This window comes from Streptopelia decaocto (assembly GCF_964273445.1).
Source record: "Streptopelia decaocto genome assembly, chromosome: 4".
Taxonomy (NCBI): Eukaryota; Metazoa; Chordata; class Aves; order Columbiformes; family Columbidae; genus Streptopelia; species Streptopelia decaocto.
This window is the reverse complement of record NC_138658.1, coordinates 23,682,723-23,707,551: the sequence shown is the minus strand read 5'-3', so window position 1 is coordinate 23,707,551 and position 24,829 is coordinate 23,682,723. Positions and strand designations below refer to the sequence as shown.

General features: G+C 43.7%; 1 protein-coding gene across 1 annotated transcript in view; it reads left to right on the top strand.

The window, feature by feature from the left end:
• The first annotated feature begins 8,435 nt into the window (after positions 1 to 8,435).
• Positions 8,436 to 24,829, top strand: part of CDS1 (CDP-diacylglycerol synthase 1) — a 107,487-nt gene continuing 91,093 nt past the window's right edge. The window contains exon 1 of the mRNA XM_082050264.1: positions 8,436 to 8,453. The gene's annotated coding sequence lies outside the window, so the exon portion shown is untranslated. The remainder of the gene's footprint in view (positions 8,454 to 24,829) is intronic.

The window sequence follows — 24,829 nt, the reverse complement described above, 5'->3', positions numbered from 1 at the left end:
AGAAATCTTATGGGAGAATTGCATCAGTGACAACTGCCACTCCAGCCTCTCGGTTGCTTTTCTGAGATCCCTTCTAGAAGTTACACTGAGGTCTGCTATGAATTGTGACTATCCTTTTTGGTCTGGACTTGGGTGTAGTTTAGTGGAGACTAAGTTTTATGCTGCTTTTCATGTCCATTTGGGCACAAGTCTAAATCATTGAGTGGCAGAAGTAGGGCCACCTCTGTGAAAACAGAAGAATGCTTGCCTGATGGCAGAGAATTTGGCCCAGTGTTCCCTATAGCTACCCCATGTCTGTTTAGACATAAGAAAATGGAAAGCAGAAACCTCTCTGTTTTGTTCTTGACTTTTTTTTTTTCCTTCCAGGAGGGAACATATTCATTTGATGTGGGTGGGTTTTTTTGTGAATTGACAGACCCATCTGAAGTTCTCCTGTGCCCTCCCAGCCTCCATTTGCTGAGCACTGGGAAGGTTTCTCATGGTTTTATTTCCTGCCTGTCAGAGCAGCCAGTAAACCTTGGGGAAAGGGCTCGTCCTTTCCAGAATACAAAGTAAGTCCAAGCAGGGTCAGGCGACTTCTCGCCTCTCCTTCTGGGGGGAGCCAATTCCCCATTTCCTTTCTTTTGGCTCGCTGCTGTCACTTGCATTCACACTGGGCACCACCTTCCCATGCTAATAACCCGATGGCAATCAATAGAGCTGTTCATGGAAGGCAGAGAAAGGAGAAGGATACGCTCACCCCTGTCTCGCTTTATGCCACAGTGCTTGACAGGCGGATTGGTGAGCAGGGACAGTCCCGAGCTTCCCATGAAGGGACACCAGGCACCGGGCAGCTCCCACATGGAGCCGGGGTGAACTCCTCTCTGCCTAGCCAAAACTTATCCTTCTCCAAGAGCCTGGATCTCTCGGTCTGGTTTATACGGGGAGTAATTCCACCAAGGGCACCCCCCTGCCATTGTCCTCAGATGGAGGAGAGAACCGTGTGTAAAGATTTTGCAGGCCTTGTGATCCTAATCCTCTGCCTTGGAAGTCAAACAGCAATGAGGTGCAAGGTGTGATGGCAGGAAGATTAGGCCCCATGAGTCTCTTGTCTGAAACTGCTGATCCTGAGGTAAAACCTTGATGGCTTTGAAAACCCAACAAGAACCTGAAAATCTTGGGCCTTCACTCCTGAGGGAGAGGAGAGGAGAGGAGAGGAGAGAGAGGAGAGGAGAGGAGAGGAGAGGAGAGGAGAGGAGAGGAGAGGAGAGGAGAGGAGAGGAGAGGAGAGGAGAGGAGAGGAGAGGAGAGGAGAGGAGAGGAGAGGAGAGGAGAGGAGAGGAGAGGAGAGGAGAGGAGAGGAGAGGAGAGGAGAGGAGAGGAGAGGAGAGGAGAGGAGAGGAGAGGAGAGGAGAGGAGAGGAGAGGAGAGGAGAGGAGAGGAGAGGAGAGGAGGACCCTCTCTCAACACACTCAGAAGACCTGGCTTTGTGATTCTCACAACTTCTCTGAAAAGTTTGCCACAGAGCACATGATTCCAGCAGCAACCTGTGGTCTTCACCACAGGCTCACAATTTCTTCTGTGGTACCCAGGTTTTATTTATGTTTAAAATCGACATTGACCGAAAGTGAGAGACACAGAAGAGAGCAGGAGGGTAAGAGACAGCTTTGTGAGCGTGTGTGTGGTGTGTGCATGCGTGCGTGTGTTAAACAATTTCATGGACATCTGTCATGCACAGTTAACTTTGCATTGCTGCATTTTAAGTTGTAGGCCCAGGCTTGGCCGTCAGTGATAAAGTAGCTGGCAGTTTTCAAAAAGCCGCTGGATAACAGAGCATGAATCATAAAACACACTACTGTGTAGCAATATCCAAGTTCATTCAGTGCAATGAAACCATGCAGAGGACCTTTATTCCCAGCTAATTATGTGGAAACGCCTAAGACAATAAAGCATCTGGTGGTCTTTCTTCCCCATTTCAATTTTTCTCAATATTGTGACAGGGGAAAGCATTGTGCTTTTCCCAGGGTAGTTGCTGTGAAGAGGAGTAAAAGCAAGGGTCAGGGAAGAGCAAATAGATGAATTTATAACTTTCTTTTTATTTATTCCTTTCCCATTGTTTCTCTGGAGACTCTTCCTTCAGGGCTGTATTTTCAAATCGCTATTCTCACTACCCTCTGCCTGAATACTTTTTTTTTTTTTTTTTAATACCACCCAAACTGCCAGGCCCCTCTGTGTTCTCTACTTCGTTTTTTTCCCCTGTTCTCTTCTGCAGATGTATCCAAGAGTTGAAATCCAAGTCTGTGGTCTCCACTGACACCCTAGGTATTAAAAAAAGGAAAAAAAAAAAAAAAAAAAAAAAAGTGGAAACCTAGAAATAGTGTTTAACTGAACAGGGAGAGAAAGGGTTTGATTTGGAGAGAGTTTCCAGTTGGTTGTGGGGGTTTCTTGTAACAGATGCTCCACAACTCTGTCAGGATCATTTTCTGTATATGAAATCTGGATAAATTTGCTAATTCAACAGTGAACACTCAGCAAACTTAAAATAACCTCATAGCAAATTATTTCTGCTTCACAGATTATTTCTAGGCCATCGAATGACAATACCCTTTAAACTGTTTCTCCCTTGGCTCTCAGGCTACGGTTCTCATAAGTGAATATTCAAAAAAACCTCTCCTAATTCTTTATTTCAGAACAAAGCACACGAGCTTGATTTTCACTGGAACACCCTCCTTGATCAGACTATAGAATATTTTTTTTTCTTTTCTGACCTAACACTGTGGGGACAAAAGGGAACAGATGAACCAGATTCAGAGAGTGCTAAGCAGTGGAAAGGGGGGGGTGGGTGTGTGTAGATTTTGAGAAAAGAATAAAAGAATTATTTTGCTAGTTGATAACAAGGTATCTGGCTAAAAGTACTACCTTTAAATTGTTAAAATAAGCTTTGTTTGGTTTGAATGGTGCTAATTACTGTCCTCCTGCGAGAAAAGCTGTGGGAAGAATCTGATTTGGATCTTTGCTTTGCTAAGAGTTCATCTGCCTTGGCCAGATATGGTTGGGCTCCTAGAGCTGCCTCCATACAGAGTCTCTGGTCTGAAATGCTTAGTAAATGCTAACAAGCAGATGCTCCAGGAAGCAGCTCGTCCCATACCAAGATGAGTGCTTAAAACAGGTGAAAAGTGAAGAAGCTCAGCTTAGACTCACCTCTTTTCTTTTTTGCATTGCAGTATTGTGGAGAAACGACAATCCAGCGTTAAACAAGTGTAAAGGAAAGAAATAATAAAATCTGAAAGAGAGAAAGGTAAACTGTTTCCCAATTTGCTTAATAGTTTGCATCTTTCCTCAAGAGTAAATGTTTCGCCTGCTTTTAGACTGTATCCTCTCTTTTGGGGATTCTCAGCTGCCACCATGGTGTTTGAAGACTGTGCAACAATCAGTTTAGCCTCAAAATACACACAGAAGTATTTTTCATCCTTGTGCTTTAAGTAGTTGCAATTTGTACAGCATAGAACGGAGCTCAGATTCGCTGTGAAGAAATCAACATGAGGGAAGAAGTCACTCTGACAGATGCCAAAGGTACCATGAAATGCAGACATGAGAATATTTGACGAGGAAGATTTGTACCATGGATTTAGGGGAAGTAGAAATGGAAGTGTTGAAGAGGAACTCACAGAAGACCAAGTGTATGGCAATGTGCGGAGTAAGTAGGAAGAAGCAAAAAGGAGTAAGAGGAAGTTTATCTGATGGGGGCAGCTCCAGGCTGAATTTCAGTCACCACCACAGTAAGGAAAAATTCCCATGGTGGGACTGTATTCTTAACTCCTGAAAGGACCTGACTACATCAAAACTCATACCTCTGGGATGTATTTTAAGCAGTATCTAAATTTTAAATAGGAGCCTTGGGTCAGGTAGGGGCTGCAGTGAAGCTAGAATTGCCAATTAATTGAGCGCTGCACTGAAATTTCTACCACTGACCCTCTGCATTAAGTGTAGGTCAAATCACTCTGTCCTTTCCTACTTTTTAGATTCCTAGTCAACAAAATAAAAATTATGGCCCCAGCTTTGGCATCTAACAGTGAATGTTATCATTAATTTGCTTCTAATATTTCAGTTGCTTTGTTCAGTGAAAGAGGTTGTGATTGACAAAGAAGTAGTCCTGTTATTAGCCTGACTCTCCTTCACACATAGCACCCACCTGAAACATGACTTGAAACATGAAACAGGGAGAAATATGCAGAAATAATCAGGTGAAGTCCAGCTCTGCAGGCAAATCAGGCTTCTTTCCCCTTGGGAATCCATGTAAACATCAACCATGTCATCCGCTCCCCTTAGCTCTTCAGAGTGACACTAGTGGACTCTCGATAAGGCCACAGATCCATATGACATCTGTCTTATTTTTTAGTGTGGGCAAGCACAGAAATAACATTCCATAGTTTACCAAAAGGCAAAAATCTAATACACTGTCTTCAACTAAATATTCAGTATTACCTTTCACTGTAAGGTTTACAGGCACTTGTAGATGTGATGAATGTTTTACAGCCTTAAGTGTGTGTAAAGCTGTACAAACCATCATTTAGAATTGTCTAGGAACAGAAGGATGGAAGGATGGAAAAAAAAAAATAGGTCAATTTGTTGAGAGCTGAGGACATACAGGTGAGAATGGAACATAAGGGAAATGACAATAGCTACCTACCCAAATATTCAATTTTAAATTGGTATGGTAATGTCCTGGAATTTCTACAATTTCACAGCTGGCTGCAGCATGGTGAATATGTGTATCTGAAAAGGACACATTTCCCAGTTGTGCTGTGGAAAACTATTCACAAATATCTATGTTACATTATAGGAAATCCAGCATTTCAGAAGTGTGCAACAGATGCGTGCTCAAAAATGCATGCTCTGACGTGCTAGAATTAAGGAATAGCATATCAGGAGTCTGTGACTGCAAGAGAGAATTGTGCATTGAAAAACACAGGTGCACCAGGTTCTGTGTGGTTTCAGCAGCATGCCGAGTGGGAGTGCGTTTCTGCTAACAAACCCCTGACAGCCTCCCTTGAGAACCGTCTCTGAAATGTGTTTCTGCTTCTGCCCTTATCCTCCCACCACCCTCCTGAACCCTTAAAGGGTTCAATTCTTTGATCCTCTCTGTCTCGCAATCCACATCCTACCCAACGAGCAATTACTATTTGTTACTGTATAATTTTTTTGGTCACATAGATTGTGATCCTAATTACTGTCCTTGCCTGGGAGACTCAGGTGTAAGAATCAGTTTGTTTGCTGGAGTTGTCTTCAGGTGATGGTTTCATTGCAATGTATTTACAAGGCTTTTAGAAGCTGCACCAAAGGGAAATGAAGACTCCCCAAACCTGAGCCAAATGACATTATCTTCTTTCAGTGGGCAGAAGAAGGCAGGTTAGTCTTAATTACTTATGACTGAATGAGTAGAATATCTCTCTAGTGATTATACACATCTCATTTCCACAGACAACCCAGTGACAGGCAGTGTCATGTGGAGTCTCATTTACAGTTACACAGTGCTACTTACACCATGTTATGTGGCAAAGGTTCCCATTAAACACTGGGCAAATAAATGGCAGAGGATTGTAGGAAACCTGATGAACCATCTGCACCTTTCAACAGAAAACAGGCTGAGATTTCCTCTAGATGAGAAGGTCCACTGGCTTCAAAGAACTGATTCGTGTCCAACTCAGAAGACAAAAAGTCTTCTGTAAATTGAGTGGCGAAAAAAAAAGAAAGGGCAACCGAGAGCCCAAGAATTTAGATATTGACCATCATTTCCAAGTATACAGTATTAAGATGCTGAAAAGTCAGGTTCCTTTAACGTGTGCCGAGCTCTGACCTTTGCTGCTATTTTGCTTCCAGTCTCCGTGCTAGAGTTCTTTACAGAGCTGGTTTAGGTGTCAGTAAAATGTCATAGATGCTACCAGTGCACTTTCCATCTACCTCCTGACTGAGAAATACTTGAATTATGCCTGATGTTATGAAGTCTAAAAACATTCAGTTTTATTGATCACTTTGATTTTGGCACTGTGCACAGCCTGAGTAGCCTTTTGGTAATCTGCAGAAAGTCACCCTGTTCTGGAGGATTCTGAAACAGAACCATCAAATTACTGAAACTGTGTTTCAAATATTTTGTTAAGGTCAGGTCACAAGTTAGATTTGTAGGAAGGTTTTCAGATGTGCAAGGTTTACAAAGGCACTACTGGAGGCCAGCAGCTCTTGTGGTCTTACAGACAATGGGGAATGGGCATTTTTAAAGGGAAAGTATTTTTCAAGTAACTTTCCCTAAATGATGGGTTTGGGTGACTTACATCCCTAGGCCTTCCATAATTTTGCCAAAAAGAAACTAAGGCACCTGAAGTGTCTTGTGTGTGGTCCTCTGGTAGGTAAGTGTGGTTTGGTAACAAGTAAGGTTAAACTGAGATAAACTGGACATAGTGTTCTTGAGACAGAGCAAATAGAACTATAAGAGGGTGTTAGGCCTTCAGAAAGCTTCTGGTCTGCTGGAAGGCACTCTTATGTTAGTGTAACATTCAGATGCTTCGTAAATACTATGTGGAAAATAGCACCCAGAATTATTTGTATGTATTATTTGTATATGTATGTATTATTTGTATGGTATTATTGTATATGTATGAAGTTATTTGATGGAGATTTCTTTTGACTTTTTTTTAAGCCTACAAAATCCTGGTAGCTCCTTCTTCCTTTTGGGGGGACTTCTGTTGAGGTTTCTATGCAAAACTAGCACAGCTGTAGGAATTTTGAAGGAAACTTGCTATCATTTCAGCAGACAGGCTGCTGGCATGGATGAATTAGCACAGCTGCCATCTATGACATGATCTCATTCACATGGCCATCAAAAAAGAACAGTTTCAGTTTGTTAACATATTACATGAACAAGTGACTAGAAAGGTATAATGATGTTTTAAACAGTGAACAGTTTCCCAGATCTTGACTTTTTATAAAGCAATTCATTGTTTTCATTTTTGCTTTTTGTATTCTTGCTCTGTGCTAACTTGCTTGATTCTACCTGAATTGGTTTGTTTTTATCCAGGCTTCAATAACTCTGCTGGATGCTACTCTTCTGTTTAGAAATGGTATTCCATACTACGTCAACCCTGTGATCCTGCTGCTCATGTGCTACTTGTGAGTGGAGATACAAACATGCTTTCAATCCAGCATTTTATTTACAAGGAAACTGGGCCAAATTCCTCTGCTGTGAACTGAAAAAAAAAAAAAAAATCCCTCTAAACTGTTTGGGGGAAAAAAAAAAAAATGCGTGAAAAAAGGTTTCCTGTTTTTTACATTGCTGTACTTTTTGCTCACAGTTTTGGAAAAAAGCAATCCATGTGCCACGAAATCAAAGCAAGGACGAAAAAGAAGACAGTCTAATATCTTCATTTTTCAGCAATGAGAAATCTCCATCCTCATCCACAGGCAACACATTGGATGCACAGATGGATGTCGGTGTGGCCCAACAACATGGTCCTTTGTAAAGCGAAGACTCTGCCAACTCCTGGGCCAAAAATCCCCCACAGGGTACCCTGTGAGGCAAATTTCCAATGGCAAGCAGGAAGAACACAGGCAACAAAGACCTTGGCAGGGCCGGGTACGAGCTGCTCTGTGTGGCTTTTCCAGGGTTGCTCTGTTTGCCAGGATGGTGCCAGAAAGGACAATCGATGCCACGCAGATCTGTGCTGCTGGATGCTGGCAGACCCAAAGCACTCACCTGTGCAGTACAAACAGCAGCCTCTCTCCAGGTCACAGAATAACAGTGACACTTAATGGCAGCAATGTTGAGCCCTGCTTTTCATCCCAGCTGTGAGAAACGAGGTGAGGTGAGTAGCTGCTGTGCGCAGCTCTGGTTGCTCCAGAGGACAGACAGAAGCATTTTTAACTGAGGAGCGTTCATTTGCAGTGACTGCCAAGCAAGGCAGCCCAAACCCAGGTACTCCCTTCCAGTACCCACAGAGGGATGACAGCTGGATATAGTGAAGCAGAGCCACCACAAGAAAGAAGACAACTGCAGCACCAGGTCTCTGTTTCATTCATATTATCCACATCCAGTGTGTCCATGTCACCTGTCTTCTAGTTCTTATAACAGCTCAGCAAGAAGGGGGGAATCAGAATTTAGCCAAGTACTTTTGCTCTGTCTTATTATCTGGGGTGAGCCATCTTATATTAGTAATGCAGCAGAAACAACATCAACGAAACAGGAGAGGATTTGAATGACCGTTGCCCTGGAGCTGTGCTTATAATAAACTCCTGGAAACAAAAACAAATTCTTCCATTCTGATTTACAAAAGTAACACCAGAATCACACTAACCAAACCTTGATCTACTAAGGAAGTGTTTAAACATGAGGTCTCGTCTGTACTGCATCACCCAAGTTTGGAAACTTGGATATCCCCAGCCAATGTAAGCAAGATGCTCCTGTGCTGCAACACCACCTTGAAGTATGTTCACAAAAACTTTGGGGTTTGCCTGTTTCTGGAAAATCCCCTGGCCCCTCCCTGCACTGTCTCTTCCACAGAAGTGCTACCCTGATCTGTAAGTGAAATTTGAGACAGCAAAAATAGCATTGGCATCCTGAGAAGGGCCAGACAAACCCCCACCCCAGCTGGCATGCACTGCTTCACGGTTAGCAGTACCCAGCCAACCCCGCTGCACCACGGGATGTAGGCACAAGCTGCAGCTGTACCTTGTGCTGGGGGATCAGTCCCTCTCTCCTCTGGTAGCAGCTGATGATTGTTGCCGTCCCACCAGCTCATCACAGGCACACCTGGCCCACCTGGCATGCCCTGAGTGAGGAGGCTTGGCTGTGGCAGGTCCTGGAGGTTATTTCAGCAGTGATCCAGGAACAGGAAGGGTTTGGCTGGTAAGGTGAAGGGGACTGATCTGCTTGCAAAAAGACTTTGGTAAGATGTAGCTCTGCAGGGAGAGATGTGTTTGCACCCAGGCTTCTTTTTTTTTTCCTCAGCAAGACAACAAACAGTGAGTAAGGGCAGTGGGTGAGAAGGAGGGTGGTGAGTCCAGGTGACGGAGGTGCCTGAAGACCACGTTGGCATGGACTCACTTTGATATGGCTGACATGCAAGTGTGGTATGTTTAAGTGCACGCTGTGTTGCTCCCACATAATTTTGAACACGGTTGGGTTTGTTTTGCATTTTTGGGCTGTTCTTTTCACTCTGGGCAGTGCAGCCTCATTTCTATTGTTTCTGTTTCTGGGTGAGAACTGGTGTTGCTGCACAATGAGGATTTGGGGAGAAGGCAGGTGGAACAAACCCTAGATGTGTGACCCTATCCCTGTACCCCAGCAGACAGGATTTGGTCTGGGTCCCCTGTGAGGTCTCTGGGGCTGTCCAGTGTTTTGCTGTGGCTGCTGCATTGCTCCCACTTCAGCCAAGGAGATAATCTAAAGCGAAACATCAAAGCCTTGTTTGTAGTGGGAGGGGAGAGGACTGCATGTTGGAGAAAAAAGCAGGGGGGGAGGGGGGTGTAATTTAGTGGGAAAGTTCTTGGCGGTAGCCTGTAACACTAATATATTTGCTTGCGTTGCTATTACAGCTAAAATGTGGCTCCCCAAAGTATCTCAGCTGACATAACAGTCTTTGTGTAACTGCGATGCATTGCTCTCGTGTTTCTCTCATGTCTTCATTCTTTGCTGCTTAACCTCTTCACCCTCACCCTCATCCTCGCCTTCTTCAGGCTCATCTCCTGCTGCTTTGCTGCTAGAAATCACTCTGCTCTCACTCTGTCAGCTACTTACTTATTTCTAAATCACTTCCTTTCTTCTACTTTTCAGATTCCTCCACTTGCACAGTAATATATCTGCCTGTGTGTGCTCTTTTGTTACATTTTCTCTTTGGCCGATTCTTTGACAATATTTTGGTCAGAGGTTTGGGGATTATTTTATGGCATATTCTGTGTTATCTGCTATAACAGTTTTTGCATGGCTCTTCGCTGTTGTCTAAGTATTACCTTTGCTGCCCTTGTCCTCGGTCGCATTTCGTGATCTTGATACAGCTCACAAAGAACAGCTCTCGGTTTGAAGAAAACTTTCACATAAGCCTTCTCTATGAAACTATTTTATATTAAACTGCTTCACGTTTTCTTTTAAGGAGATATTTAAGTATTTAATTCTTGATGACCTGCCACTCATCACAGAGGCTGCTCTTGACTCCCATTTTCTTAGAAGCTGTTTCTGCAATGCCAGTCCTGTGCTTGCTCTGGCATGGAGAGCACGGGTGGCAAGGACACCAGGAGAGACGGGGCTAGTTGACATGGCACTTTCTGCTAATGTTGTGAGGTTTAGAAGGATCACATCTCTGCTGTCTCCTCTTTTAGAAACATGAAGAAAAATGCCGTGTGACTTGCCAAGCCTTGCTCCAGAGGTATTTTCTCTGCTCAGTGTAATGATGGAGATGTGACTTGGAGCCCGTGTGTCCTGTTAATGCCTCACTATAGGAAGCTCTTTAGGACATGCTGGCTTGCCTGGAGCAGTGGGAGAAGCAAGGGGGGGATGTTCCCAGAGCAGGGACTTGGACCTCAGCGAAGTCCCAATGCCCCTGGATTGAGCACCCAGGGTGGAGGTGAGGCATGGGAAGTTGCCAGCTCCCTCATTTTTTCATTCCTCCCTTGGTTTGAGAGGAGGGTGCTCAGAAGATTTGAGTTTCCTGCCACTCAAGGGTATAGCAAGAGTATAACAGTAGAAAATTGCACACATACATGTATTGAATTGATCTTTAAACACTGGAACCTGTCCTCTGTTCCGTTTTCTGAGTGGCATCTGGTTGAGCGGTGCTTTGGTGGCATGTGGGTGCAAGTCAGTGGCTTTGAACAGGCGTGTGTGCAAGCACAGGGATGGCTGGAGAGGGATTTCGGGAAGGTTTCTGCGGGATGGGGCCTGAAGCACAGCTGATGCACAAAACCAGATCTTCCCATGTCGTGGGGCGCACACCCGGCCGTCCCGCTGGGCCAGAGGGGTGCTGCCCCTACTCGCTGCCTGGCCATAGTCTCTGGGTCTCGGTGTCCGTGTTTTTGGGGGCCTGGCTGGGGCCAAGGAGACGTGCGAGCGGGGAAGGAAACTGAGAAATGAAATAAAGCACGAAGGCTGCACGGAGAGTCTTTTATCAGGTACATCTTCGTTTTTCAAGTGCCTATCATATCACACAAACTGCTCTTGAAGAGCCCTCCATTTACCCTCTCCCCTAATTAAATGTGCACTTCATTAATGTAAATTGGGGGTTTAATGCTCTTGTTGAAATTCTGAAGAAAGTGCTATGGCCTTGCGAAATGCTTAAGCATCATTGCAAATTAGATTAGGGACCAAGAAAGGCAGTAAAATTAGAATGATAATGGTTGATGTGGCTTCCTGACAGGCGTGACTATTCAGGGATCAATGGGATGGAGAACAGTTTCCCTCAGCCTAAAGCGAAAGGCAGGGAAAGACGTCAGCCTACAGATGTGGCTTTTGGAAGCTCTTTCAATTAGTTTAATTTGGTAAATGGTGGGGATTTAGAGGCTCTTAGCCAGTCATACAAGACAAGAATACATTGAAATGTTTTTCGCTTTTTAACATAAAATAGGATTGGCCACATTTGCATTTCTTAACGCCAGGGTGGGGAGGGAGGGGCGGGGGGAATGTGTGTGTTTAACCAACTTGGGGCTTTAAAATGGAAATGCGGGCTCTGGAGCTGGTTTGGGAGCCGCCCGGCCGCAGCCCTGCGAGCGCTGGCCGGTGCGGGGTGTCGCTAGCAGCCGGGCCCCGCCGCCCCCGGACCACCCGGGAGGCTCCCCCGAAGTACAGCCTGGGGAGGGGGGAAGCAAAACAGAACACAGAGAGGAGATTGGGGCCTGATCCGGGGCCCGTAAATGCAACGGAGTGACCCCCTCTCTCTCGGGGGAGTCTGCATCCTAACGATGCGCCTGCTTTTCTCTACCGCTCTCTCCTCCTCACACTTTTTTAATTGCGATCCTTAGCTCTGCGAAGTCGGTAAGGAAAAGGCGACTGGCATATGCAAATAGCGCTGCTCTTTGTGTCTCTGCCTGAACCAGAAGTTGGAGTTTGTTTTTTAATCCCCTTGCTGGATAGGTAATTGTAGTTAATGATGTGGAAAACAAGTTCAACAGATACGCAGTGGCGCTGAGACTTGGCTGAGTTTGTGTGAGGAGGAGGTAAAAGGAGGGAACGCCAGACCGAGGATTTCTTTACTATAAATGTGCAAATAAAAAAAGAACAGGAACGTAAGCTTTTATGGAAAGCAAATGCCTCAGAAACAAATCGGTTCCTGCAAAGAGGTGCAGTGGTGCGTAGGGTGACCCTGAGAATGCTGACTGCATGCAGCAGCCTTCTTGAAGTAGGAAGGACCCGACCTGCAAGGCTGAGCTTTCTCTGGGAGTCTGGCCAGTTAACTGATCTCAAATAATATCCCCTAATCCTCTCTTGACATAAAATAATTCACGTACTGTGAAGACGTTTGCCAGCAGGAGAGACTCTGCTCACCAGGAGAGAGCTGTTTGGGATCAGCAGGGTTTAGCTTGGAGGTGCTGCCTGCTGGGATCAGGCAGTTCCTACATAGGGTCGTTCTTGCCCACAGGAGGACTAGCAGAGCAGCACTGTAAATAGGGTGGCTTTTGTTATGGCTTCTGGGACTTGCTCAGCCTCAGGAAAGCATCCCTGTTTCAACTTGACAGTTCATAAGTTAGTTTTCAGGTGTTGACTGAACCCTTGCTGATGGGCCTGCCTCTGTCCCTTTTCAGTTAGTATTGCAGAAATGCAGTACAGGACAGCAAGAACTCTAGCTGCCCAACACCCCGGTGCCAGGTTAGAGCATGACATGTTCAGTGGTAACTTCTTCTCTGCTTCAGCTCCAATAGTGTAACGTGTAACTTCGCTCAGTGCTGGAGAGCTTGCCTTAAGTAGCCTGTTAAATGACTGGATTTCTCTCACTGCACCTCCAAAAAGCAGTTCCAGCCAACTGTCCTAGTAGGGTGAGGCCTGGGACTGGAGCAACCGATTTCATACAGCTCAAGATGTAGGTGCTCTGTCGGCAGAAGGAAGGGGAGCTCCTGTGGAGCCTGCCAGGCCACTGCCTTGCACGAGGTATTGCTACTGGTCTTTCAATTTAATTAGCACTAAATTCACCTTTGCAAAAATTTAATTTTTGAAAACTGCTTGACTTGGCAAGGGCACCAGCTGAAAGATCAAGTTACTGTTTGTAAATGCCAGACATAAATTAGTTTAGCTGTGCACTCTTCCTGACTTTATGAAAACATATCCCAAATATTGACTTTTTTCTTTCTTCAATAAAACCTCTTTTCCTTTGTTGAGTGAGGCATCTGCTACAGTGAGCTGGTGTTTTGAATCACCCTGAAGCTCTTTCAGCATGCTGCCCACTTGGAAGTGTGGACATGAAGTTCTTAGGTCTCTGCTGCTGCCTGGAGAGTTAGGTGAGATCATTTAATAGCTGCCTTTGGGAGCCGGGTATTTGCAGTATAGCTAGGGCACCTCTGCAAAAGTGAGAGCTGTGTTACATTCTGAATAGAGAGAGGGTGGTATCATCATTTTTGAAAGAAAACTGGGAATCAGGTCTTACCGCCAGTTACCCTATAATTTTTTTCTTTGGAAGTGGAGAATGGACAGTTGTGCCTTGTTAGCCTTAAATGGGAAAAATAAAAAGTGGTTAAAAGAGCAAGGTGTTTCACTTTAAAAAGAAAATAACAAGGAAGGCAAATGAACTTCTTGAAAGTCAGAGCTGGGAAGTATCTGAGTGTGCTTTTTCTGTATACCAGTTCATGTCCCAAAAGCGACAGCTACAGAGCCAGAAAGAAGTCCAACAAGCCAAACAAGAACAAAATAGGTGAAGGTAAAAGGGCAGCCAGTAGGCAGAGCAGATGGAAGAATAACAGTGAAGTGGAAAGGGGCTAGTTATCCTCAGGTCTTCTTTAGGCCAAAATTGGCAAGTAATTTGCTCTTGTAGGTCTCCCCTTTGGACAGCCAGCTCTGGGAAGCAGAGGTGCTCCCTGCTGTAAGGGGATGATTAGGTGTGGCCCTGCAGATCACTCTCACTTATTCAGCTGTTAAAGCAGCTTAAACCCTTATAAGAACATTAACATTTGGGTGCCAATACCAGCTTGACCTTTATTCATAAAGTGCAAAGAGTTGGAAGTAGAACAGATTGGTTGCCAGTGATTGCCTTTTATGTGCAGTTTAGAGGCTTTGATTTCTCTCCCCTTTCTTCCTTTAATCTGACATCACTGGCTTGAATATGTTTGTGCTCTAAGTAAACAGGGCCAGTGCAGGCCTTCCTTTTTGAAGAACTGTGCGTGTGAGAGTGAAGTGGGGGTGAGATGACCTTAAAAAAAAGTTTGCTTTTGGAATTAGAAGGCTTAAGAATAGATGGGAGACACCAGGGCTGAATGGAGCTGTGCACAGATCTTGGAGCTGAGCTCCACATCAGTCCTTAGGAACCCCAGCTATTGATTCCAAATAGCTGTGTACATGGGGAATGAGAATATCAGGATTTACATTGACTCTCCTGGACTCTTTACTTCATGACACGCACAAAAGACAAACTCTGAATGAAGCATAACAAAGGTGAAGTGTCCGAAATAGCATCCCATTGCCTTGTCTGACAGCCATCTGGGAGTCTCTTGTGTTGTTGCGTTAACTCTGAGGTAGAAGAAACACCCAAGACTGGGTATGGTCTTCTTATGTCTGGTGGTGTAGTTACACTTGTGGTCTGTGACTTTCTGTTCTTTACCCATTCTGCATAGCGACAGAGTCAAATCGTGGCCAGCCCTTTTCCAGAAGCATGGAGGAAGTCTGAGAGGATGAGGATCATTGGAGAATAGAGGGAAAACTGTCCAATATCTCACTACAACAAAGGCATTATTGGCTGACACTGTCAAAGCCATGATGTGATTGAGGAATGTCAGTCCCAATTCGTGGAGGTATCAGCCTCCTAATATCTTTGGTAAAGGTAGACCTTAGGGCCTACAGTCACAGCACTTAGCTCTTTGTCACTCCTTTTAAGTCTTTAATAGTACTTACAATATTTTTCTGTGTGTTTTTGTTTATAGGATATTTGTTTTCTGTAGATCTTGCAGCCTTTTGTCCAAGTGTGTCTAGTCAGGACAGCATTTTTCCAACCATTCTGTTTCTGTATAATAAATGATATAGCATACAGAATTGCACTGGGGGAAAAAAAAAACGAACAACACCACCACACACTAGACACTGAAGGTCATCCAACTACAACTGCATTGAGCCTGATAACTTGTCTTTGATTGAAACATTTTCTAAATCCAGACAGTTCTTGCATCCTGTGAAAACTGCCTTTCTTGTTCTTTTCTTTTTTAAAAAGCAAACCTCTCTCTTTTAACTGCTTTTTACTTTTTCCATTTAGGGTTAACAGGAGCTGGAGGCCACCTTGGCTCCCTGTTTAGCTTGCTGCTGCAGCAGAGCAGTCTTTTCTATTGTACTTTCTCCAACAATGGGGTTAGTCTTGATTGCTCCAGATATTTGTGTGTCTCAGCTGCTGTGTAATTGTCATCAGACTTTATTCCTAATTTAAACCAGGAGTCTTGCTCAGTCCCCTCATCCTGCATATCAGCCCACCCCAAGCCTTCTTGACTCTGCAGGATTTCAGCAAAATCACTGCCTTCCCAAAGCATACATTTTACTAAAAGTGCCCTTTTTTTTGTGCTGACAAAATATATCTATATAGCAAAGAGAAGGCTTGAAGAGACATTTCAAGTCTTACCTGTCACAAGCCATTAGTGAAATTGCTTTTAAAAATCCCCTGACAAGTGTAATTGCTGGGTTTGTGTTACAGAGCTTCATGATATTGCCCACAAGAAGAAATTCTTTTACAAAAGCCCCTTCTGTTTAATAAAGTAATTTGTTCCAGTAACAGTGATAATAAAATTGCTGAAATGAAACAGGATTGTTCAATGAGGACCTGAATCCAATTTGCTGTACTACTACGATTACACTTTTATCTCTGTGTTTACTCATTTGTAGAATTGCTACCAGACTTTTTATGTGCAATTAATAGGATTAATGCTTTCCAGGATGGACAAGACAGCACCCAGGAGCATAGCACCTTATTTCATTTGTCAATGACACGTCAGCCTTATGCGAGGCATTACCTTAGGGTGCAATTCACAGTAACAGACTGGTTTCCTCTCTGTTCTTTGCAACAGGTGGGAAACTATCATGATATTGGGTTTGTTGGTCCAAAGCAAGATAAACTACTAAATCTGCACTGCTGTAAGGTCAGAAGAGTTGCTTCTGGTTTGCTACTAAGAACAGAAGTTTACCTAGATTTCCTGTGATGCATGGTGGGGGCCAGAGGGAAACTGTGTTTTGAGTTGAAAACAACTATGAAACAATTGCTATTTAATGTTTATTTCCTCTTTGCACGTCCGGAAATTACCTATACAAGACTTCTGAGCCACCAAAAAGCATAATAATGCATCCAGCTGTGGCGTCCTTAGTACAGGAAAGGCATAGACCTGTTGAAGAGGGTCCAGAGGAGGCCACAAAAATGATCAGGGGGCTGAAACATCTCTCCTGCGAGGACAGGCTGAAAGAGTTGGGGTTGTTCAGCCTGGAGAAGGGAAGGTTCTGGGAAGACCTTATCGCGGCCTTTCAGTGCCCCATCCCTGGAGACATCCCAGGCCAGGCTGGATGGGGCTCTGAGCAACCTGATCTGGGTCAAGATGTCTCTGCTTATGGCAGGGGGATTGGACTAGATGAGTTTTGAAGGTCCCTTCCAATCCAAATCATTCTATTATTCTGTTATAATCTTTGTTTCATGGCAACTGAGGGTTTGCCCATACAGATCCATCTCTACTAAGTTTTCTCTGTTGGAAATCCACAGAGAGGAAGATTGAGAAGAACCATAGTGTGCTGATATGCCCCACAGCTTATTACACTCGTGCTTCTTGCATGATCTCTCAAACTTTGGCTAAGGATCAAACCTCCCCAGTTAGAAGCTTGCAGGCTAGTTTGCATGCAAATAACACGCCAGTTTCTGTTCCTCTGTTTTCTGGAAATCTTTAGCAAATCCAGAGCTATGGGGCTGATATCTGAGCTTCTAAAACTGGCGATATTGGGAGCCCAAGTAGAGAAAATGACCAATGACAGAGTGAGCAGAGAAGTGGTAGTTTACTTGCTCCTTAAAGCCTGCCATGGAGATGACGTTAGGTGCAGGAGTCAGATGTTCCATCAGTCATGTCAACTCAAGCACAAACGTATTTAGCTCCTAATGAGGGAATGCAGATGTACTCCGGGTAGTTATTAATATTCGCTTGCGTCCTAGTGGCACCAGTGCCGTGCTGGCTGCTGCCCACACACACAGCCAACAAGTGCTGCTCCAAAGAGCTGGCAGGGTCAGCAAAAGCATATATAGTCTAAGGATTTGCAATCCTGGAGACAAGCTGAAAGCCCCTCTGATATATTATTAACTCAGGGACATAAGCATATTTCACTAAAAGCTTGACAGATTAACTTGCTAGGTTTGATTAAATGACTAGGTTGGGGGAAGAACTCACCAGCTTATTTTTGGGCACCCCAATTAGGGCAGGATTTTTCAAGGTAGGTTCCAGGCCGTGGAGGGCGGTTTCTGCTTTCGAAGTTCACAGCTGGTCGTAACCAAGCACATTTGTATGTGTTGGACTGTTTGGAAGAGAAGATAAATACACCTTGCTCTAGTTAGATGCTTCTGCTGTTAGTAAGGGAGCTGGATCTCAGAGTCACAAGCACTGGCACGTATTTTATGCTGATTTTTAAAAAATAATGCAGTGATAATTAGACAACTTCTAAACCAGTTATATCTTAACTCATAAACAACAAATGCGGAAAGGGTCTGATGGCACAGTAGCGGAAAATGCTAGTAAAGCAGGGAAGTCATTTCCATGGTGCCTATTTTATTGCAAATTTAATCAGATGAACTTTTAGAGTCTAACTTGCTGATATTAATATTTTCACTTGATGGAGATTTGAGGCCCTTTAAAATCCATGGGAGCCTATAGTTACAGGGATTGCTTGGAATGCCTAGTGATGCTGGGGTTGTATTACAAGGGTGTGCTACAGGAAAATGATATTTTATGTTTAGTTCAAGGGTGAACAAAAAGATCAGGAGCAATATTAACCAAATGAGGTTGGGAAAAATTCAGTAAGTCATTAGAGGACAGACAGAGGGTATACAAAGGGAGGGCGAAAATCAGCACATCATTCTCTCCATTTCAGCTCATAAATATTTTGTTCTCAAAGACATTCCCTTCTCCCCTAACAGCTGCAGGCTGGTCACTCTGGTTCTACTGATATAAATGGAGTTTTATCATTTGACCAACCAGTAAAACATAAATATTTTATCTAGAAGAAAGCTAGAAAATGACACTCTGATGTGGTTGATGTAACGTTCTGAAATTGCCAAAAAGTAATGTGTCTGTAAACAGAATGCACCTCAGATGTTACCTTACTCTACTATTAAGAAAAATAATTTCTTCCATATGCTTCTGAGAGGAGAAAATGCATAGACTTATAAATTTGAGTGTATGTCTGGAGTTGTAAGATTCTTATGTCCTATTCAGTAATTGCTTTTTAATGTAGAGGTAACATATACATGAGGGAGGCTATATTTAAGGTGCAGAGCTGCAATTCGGAATATCCATATTAAGTTTTCACATTTCTTCTGTTCCTGTGTGACAATGGACAATAATTTCTGGACCTCTTTTGTGAAAATGCAAATCCTTCAATGCTAGATGCTTTTTCCCCTCTACCTTTTGTCTGTTGAGAGCATCACTTAGTCTCTTGTGGAGTCTGTGTGTGTCACCAGTGCCAGGTGTCCTGAGCTCAGTCGCCAAGGCCTAGGAGATGGGGAGGATTATCCTGCCAGTACAGTAACCTGGCCTTTAATCTGTTAATTGTAGCTCTGGGTCAGGAGCTGTTCAAGTTCTCTTTCAGTTAAAATATGACCAATATTTACTGGGGTGAAGAACCTCAGTCTGAACCTTTGCGTGACAGGTAGAAGAACTGGGTGTGTTGTTGCTTATGGCAGGGGCTTTGACCTGTAGGCAGGGTATCTGAAGCGAAAACAGAGTTTTCTTGTTGCTTCTGTTGTGTTGGATCTCTGGTGGAGTTCAGAGCTGGCTTGTGGCAGGGGATCACTGTTTGCTGGAGGTGACAACTGTGCCTGCCGGGTCAGGGAGCCCGAGATGAGAAGTCTGTAGGCAGTTTGAGTAACGTCTGCTCCAGTCCCATGGAGTTTTCCCCTGCAGTCATTAGATGTGCTGCCTTATGGTAGGTACAGTCCTGGGATGCTTGAGAGTGGACTCATCGGAGATCTTTCTTGGTTGCCAGATTTCTCCATCCACTGCGCTGTTTGGCAGCAGTTATCAAACCTCCCCATCCCACCACCATCAAGGACCCTTTCAGCATCTCATTAAAATTTTCATGTGGACACAAACATCTACTTTCTCTTCCTAAAACCTCAAATCGCCTTTTCTTCTTGGAGACAAGCTGAGGAGAGTGAGCAGTCACAGCATGGCTTCTGCTCTCTGCCTCCTCCTGTACCCCAAGGATGCTCCTCTGATGTGTAGAACAGTTTTCCAGTGCAGAGAGTAGGTAGCTCTTCTGAACTCCCAGGGATTTCCAGTATGCACAGCATTATGCCATTCTGATCTTTACACAAGAGATCCTTACACAAGGACAAAAGTCCTCACCTTCTTGCAAAGAGCATTGAGAACTGATTTAGGAAGCTGATAATAGAATAAATAGTAAATACTAAACCAGATCTCAGCTGTCAACCTTCTCGACAGTCTTTGTTGGACTGCAGTCAACTACAAACCCTAGAGCAACAGTTTATTCACCATAAACTGTGATGTCTTCTGTACCTTGGCACTTTGTAAGGTGCTTCGGCAGGCTGTGTCAATAACTTTCGGTGTCCAAACCAAATAAAATTTCTAATTTATTGGAGCTAACTAGCAATATTTTTCCTTTAGTGTTGTAGCAGTGTCAGTGTTGAGTGTTGATATAATGCTAGTTTATCTGCCAATGTGCTCATATATGATAGAGCTTACCAACATTGAAATAAGGTGAACTTAGTCTTAACAGGACTGTTGAATTTTTTTATATGTCCTGATCCAGAACTCACCAATGATTTAAAAGAGAGAGGGCTGCAAGGAAGAGAGGTTCCGTGGACTTTGGTGTCCTATTAATACAGCTATCTAAAAGGTTGGGCTGGTTAGTGATGCTACTGATACTTCTCTTGTAGTTCCCAGACTGTTGTCCCCTACACAGACAGCTCAAAACACCCCACAGAACTGAGACACTTCTAGCAGTGGAGCAAGACCCAGTAGAAAGGGGACTAGCAGAGGACAGCCACCACCCCTGGGAGGACCACACAAGGCTTGGAGTTTAGACCAGTCTTTATAAATCTTAGTTTCCATAGTTATCACCCTCAGCAGGAGCTTGTACCTTTATGTAGGTGACATAGGTATATAAGAGGTGCTGTTTGTCTATCTAGCCATGGTGTGGATGCTTTTATACTTTAGATAGCTTCCTGCCTGATATATCTGTACTTATAGAAAGGACTACATGCTAAGTATCCCTGAAGAGAGGGAAATGGGTTTTGTCCCATACTGGACATGGGTGTCAGAGCTGGGAAAGGGCTGTGTGCCAAAAAGCTTCTGCAAAGGGATATCAGGCCCACTCTTGGAAAAAGAATGCGGTTAGGGCCCTAGGCTGGGCACTTGTTGACTGGTTTATTCTCTCAATGATTGAGGTAAAATAAGGTTATGCTGTACCTATTGCAATTTTATCAGGTGTCTGAAGGGTCTAACACACAGCAGGGCTCAGACCTCTGTTAAAATATGGTAATATAGGTTTGGAGGTTTTTCAGGAAATTTATGCCCTTTTAAAATAAGATTGGACAACTTTGAGGTGAGAAATAGAGCTGAGGGGATACATTCCATGTCAGGCAACAGTCAATGGCAGAAATGTGCCTAGCTGGAAAGTCCCTTGATCCCAGCCCTGGTTTTATACATGTTGCACCACACCTTCTTCATTGTGGATGGGATAAACAGGTATAACACCCCTTTTCAGTGATATTTCTTCTTCACTGGTCTATTGACACTGTCAAAATGGCTTCAAGGTTCTAAAACAGACAGAAGCTTGAAGTGACTTTACCTTTGTACATCAAAACAGAAGGGCTTTGCCTCTGTTAAGCAACCAAGCTTGAGTTGTACATTGAGCTTCAGCAAGCAGAAGCCAAAATCCTAGTGTCAGGAGTCCTTCCTGTTGCACCCAAACTGGGTCTTCGTGCCTCACACAAAATGTGTATTCCCTTGGAGTGCTTTGAAGAGCAAGGCACTGTGATGCACCCAAAGCCTAGGTATACAAGAGGCATGACCAGGTTATAGTGCTGAGCTACATTAGAGAGCCAGAGCCTGTTGATGAGAATTAAGAGCATTTATTTTTGATATTTTGTTGCCTCCCTTCTTATTCCCCCTAAGCTTTCGGGGTCCCCCCTCATCCCCCATAAGACCCCCCTCACGGGGCTCCCAGTTCCTTTGGCCAGACATGGCAGGAATGGATGGGCCGTGCGCAGCGGGATCAATTGTAAAAAGTGGAATTAGTCATTCTAAATCATGCAGCTGTGGTCGAAGGGAGCTCTTCTAAAAATCATTAAACAATCATGTATTCCTATTGATTTATTCAAAATACCTTGAGGGAAAGCAGATTAAACACAAGGTAAAAGTAAACTAATGCAGATTAAATGGATGAAGGATGGGCCGATAGTTCCCTAGGTAGTTTTTGTACTAATGAGAGGAAAATTATATGTACACTATTACCAGGATAAAAGGGTCTATTAGAGGTCTTTTGCTTGACATATTTATGTATTTCAAATACTAAGTAGCACAGTGAATTAGGTTTACTCTGGACATTTGTTATTTTTATTGCATCTCCAAGTGATAAACAGGGCTTTCTGTGGAGGGCAGCATGCTGCTTTGCTCAAAAGGCACAACCCTATCTGCATAGCAAAATGCCAAGATGACAATGGCATTTTGCATGTCATTTATTAGTGATCCAAGTTCAGTTTTGCGCCTACCTCTGAGAATCACAGCAGTATTCAAAATTAGGGGTGTGGGTCTGTGTCAGTATTTTGTAGCCGCTGTCACCCTGTCTTCTTTCCACTGTATCTTCCCATGCTGCTCATCGAAAAACCATGTGCTGACTGGGGTGATATACTCGCTATGCCATTCCACCCCCCTGTCCATTGTGCACTTGCAGCAGTGCCTTGAACATGGTGCAGGGAAAGTGATGTTGTTGAAATGCAATGGAGTTGTCATCTTGGACATACTTGCTCTGGCTGTTGTTGTGTTCAAGACCAGCAGGTTCAGACCTTGGAGACGGCCATGACAAACACAATAGGAAACAGGGCTTGGTGCGATCAAATTCCAGCTTTAATTTAGGCAAGTATCCTTACTTTCAGTTTATAGAAGTGTCTGAACATGGTAGAATCAACCACATGGGTAGCTGGCAAGAATATTCAGTGTCAGGAGTCACTTTGCAGTTTTGCAGTAACAGAGTTGGAAGCTGTAAAGCTTCTTTCTCATGAAGATAAGGACAAGGCTGCTGACTGGAACCCCCTTGTGCTGCACAGACTGCTGCTGGGTTTTCTCCATAGACTCCAATAAATACCACTGCAACAGTTTTAATAAGAGATATCTCAGAGGAAATTAATATTCTATAGGAAACAGTGTCACCGTGTTAAGAGATTAATCTGCAAAGCCAAATTAACATTATTAGAAAAAATGAAAATAGAGGACCTTTATTAAAGTACAAGTTTAGAGTATATAGTAGACCAAGTATTTGCCTATACATGCACAATCGTATATGAAGCAATCATAATTTTTATTAAGTGGATTAGTTGTATACCTTATCTACTCTCGTAATTATTGCTTTTGTTGAATAATGTATCTAAACTAAACTACAAAACAAAACCTCAGTGTAACAATCAGAAAAAAAGTTCAAAAACCACACTAATGTACTTTCATTGTATGTTACACTTGATTAAAATATAGCTAATAAGCTGCAGATGTTAATTGCAGGACTTAAGCCTTAATAAGTAATTTGTAACATATATACATAAACCATTAATTATGGGCACTGCTATGGTCTTGTCAGTCAGAAATATTCGCCCAAAAGTTTCTGAAAGAACGGTACAGTACAAGAAGCCCCAAAGACAGAACAGTCAGAAGTTGACTCACTTGAGGAGTGGGAGCGTTTTAGACAACAAAGATTTAATTAAGTATCAATTACTAACCAAGGTACTATCACTGTTCTGACAATGTGGTGGTATGGATGGTGATGCTCACGTGTTTGGGCAGGGTCTTGGCTGGGCTGGGCATGGTGTGCAGGAGAACCCCGGGCTAGGGAAGTGGAGGGGAATCCTGTGGGGATTTCTCTGGCCTTTGGCAGGGCTTGTGCTGGGTGGTCAGACAGCTGGTCTTGGGAGAAGATTTTGTGAATTTCTGTGAGAGACCTCATCCAAAGCTTTCAGAGTCTGAGCTAGATTTGCACCATTTTTTTCTACAATTTGGCTTTGTCTTTGAAAGTGATTATATTTTCAAAGCCAGTGCTGTTGGTTTTGAACACAAAGTGTCAGCTTCATAGTAAATACTGTATTTCTAAATCAAATACAGATATCTGAGCTGAGCATTGCTAAGGCTATATATTAATAGTAAGTTGGTGGATTCCTAGGAGCTAATAGCAATGGAGAAACAAGATGATACTGAGATCTTCAGCCCATCATCGAGAAGAGAGTAATCTCCACATACCCATACTGGAAGCTGCCACTTCTGCCGAGGGGCAGGTGTGCAGGAACTTGCTGCCATGGCTTGTTTTCTTCCCATAGCTAAATAAGTATGTCTGCAGGTATTCCTTGTGCTTTTGTGGAAAAGAGGGTCTCTGCATGAAACTGAATTTATTTTTTCTGTGCTGAACAACAGGAAAAGAAAAAACGTTTCCCCTTCTCCTCTCTGGACCTTCTCAGAGCTGTGAGCTGGGCCTGGGGAAGAAGTGCTGGCCATTTGCTTGTTGTGCCATTGGGGCAAGCAGAGAGGAGGTGCTGGTGGCATTATTGGGTGCTGGCAGGGAAGATTGCCAACTTTGACTCATGACTGCCTCACAATATGGCCTTGGGCATAACCCATTCCCTAGAGATGTAATGTAATCTCTTCTGGTCACAGAGCAGAAGGGAGGCAAGGAGAGCAAGTGATTTAGAACTCTCACATGCCTGTAATCCTGGACTAAGCTCCAGTGATTCAAATGCTGCCACCCACAGTGGGAGGGAGAGGTTGCCACCACACAACAGGGGTCTAACCTGCCAGACAAGTGGCTTCTGAGCTGCTGCAGCTTATGGGCCGTTGTGTTAAGTCAAACCCATGGTTACCCCTTAAAACCTGCAGCTGAAACTGGGTGCTTAGGAGCCGTTTCATGAGTCTTCAATCATTTTTGTTGTGCAAGGTGATGATTTGTCACATGGACATCCGCTTTAGTCAACTAATTTTAATCTGTGCATATCATGTATTTGTTCTTCGCCTGCTTCCCGGGGCAGCACAGCCAAGTCCTGCCCCTTAGGACACACTGAAGGGTGAATCTAGGTCTCATTTTTTTTCACTCTGAAAATACTTTTCTTCAAAATCATGTTGTCCATAAGGAGATCTGTACCATGTTAACAGCATGGACATTTAATTTCTCTGAGTTTCCACATACAAGGCTTATCTAGTAACAGTACCTAGAAGCATTTTTGTTTAT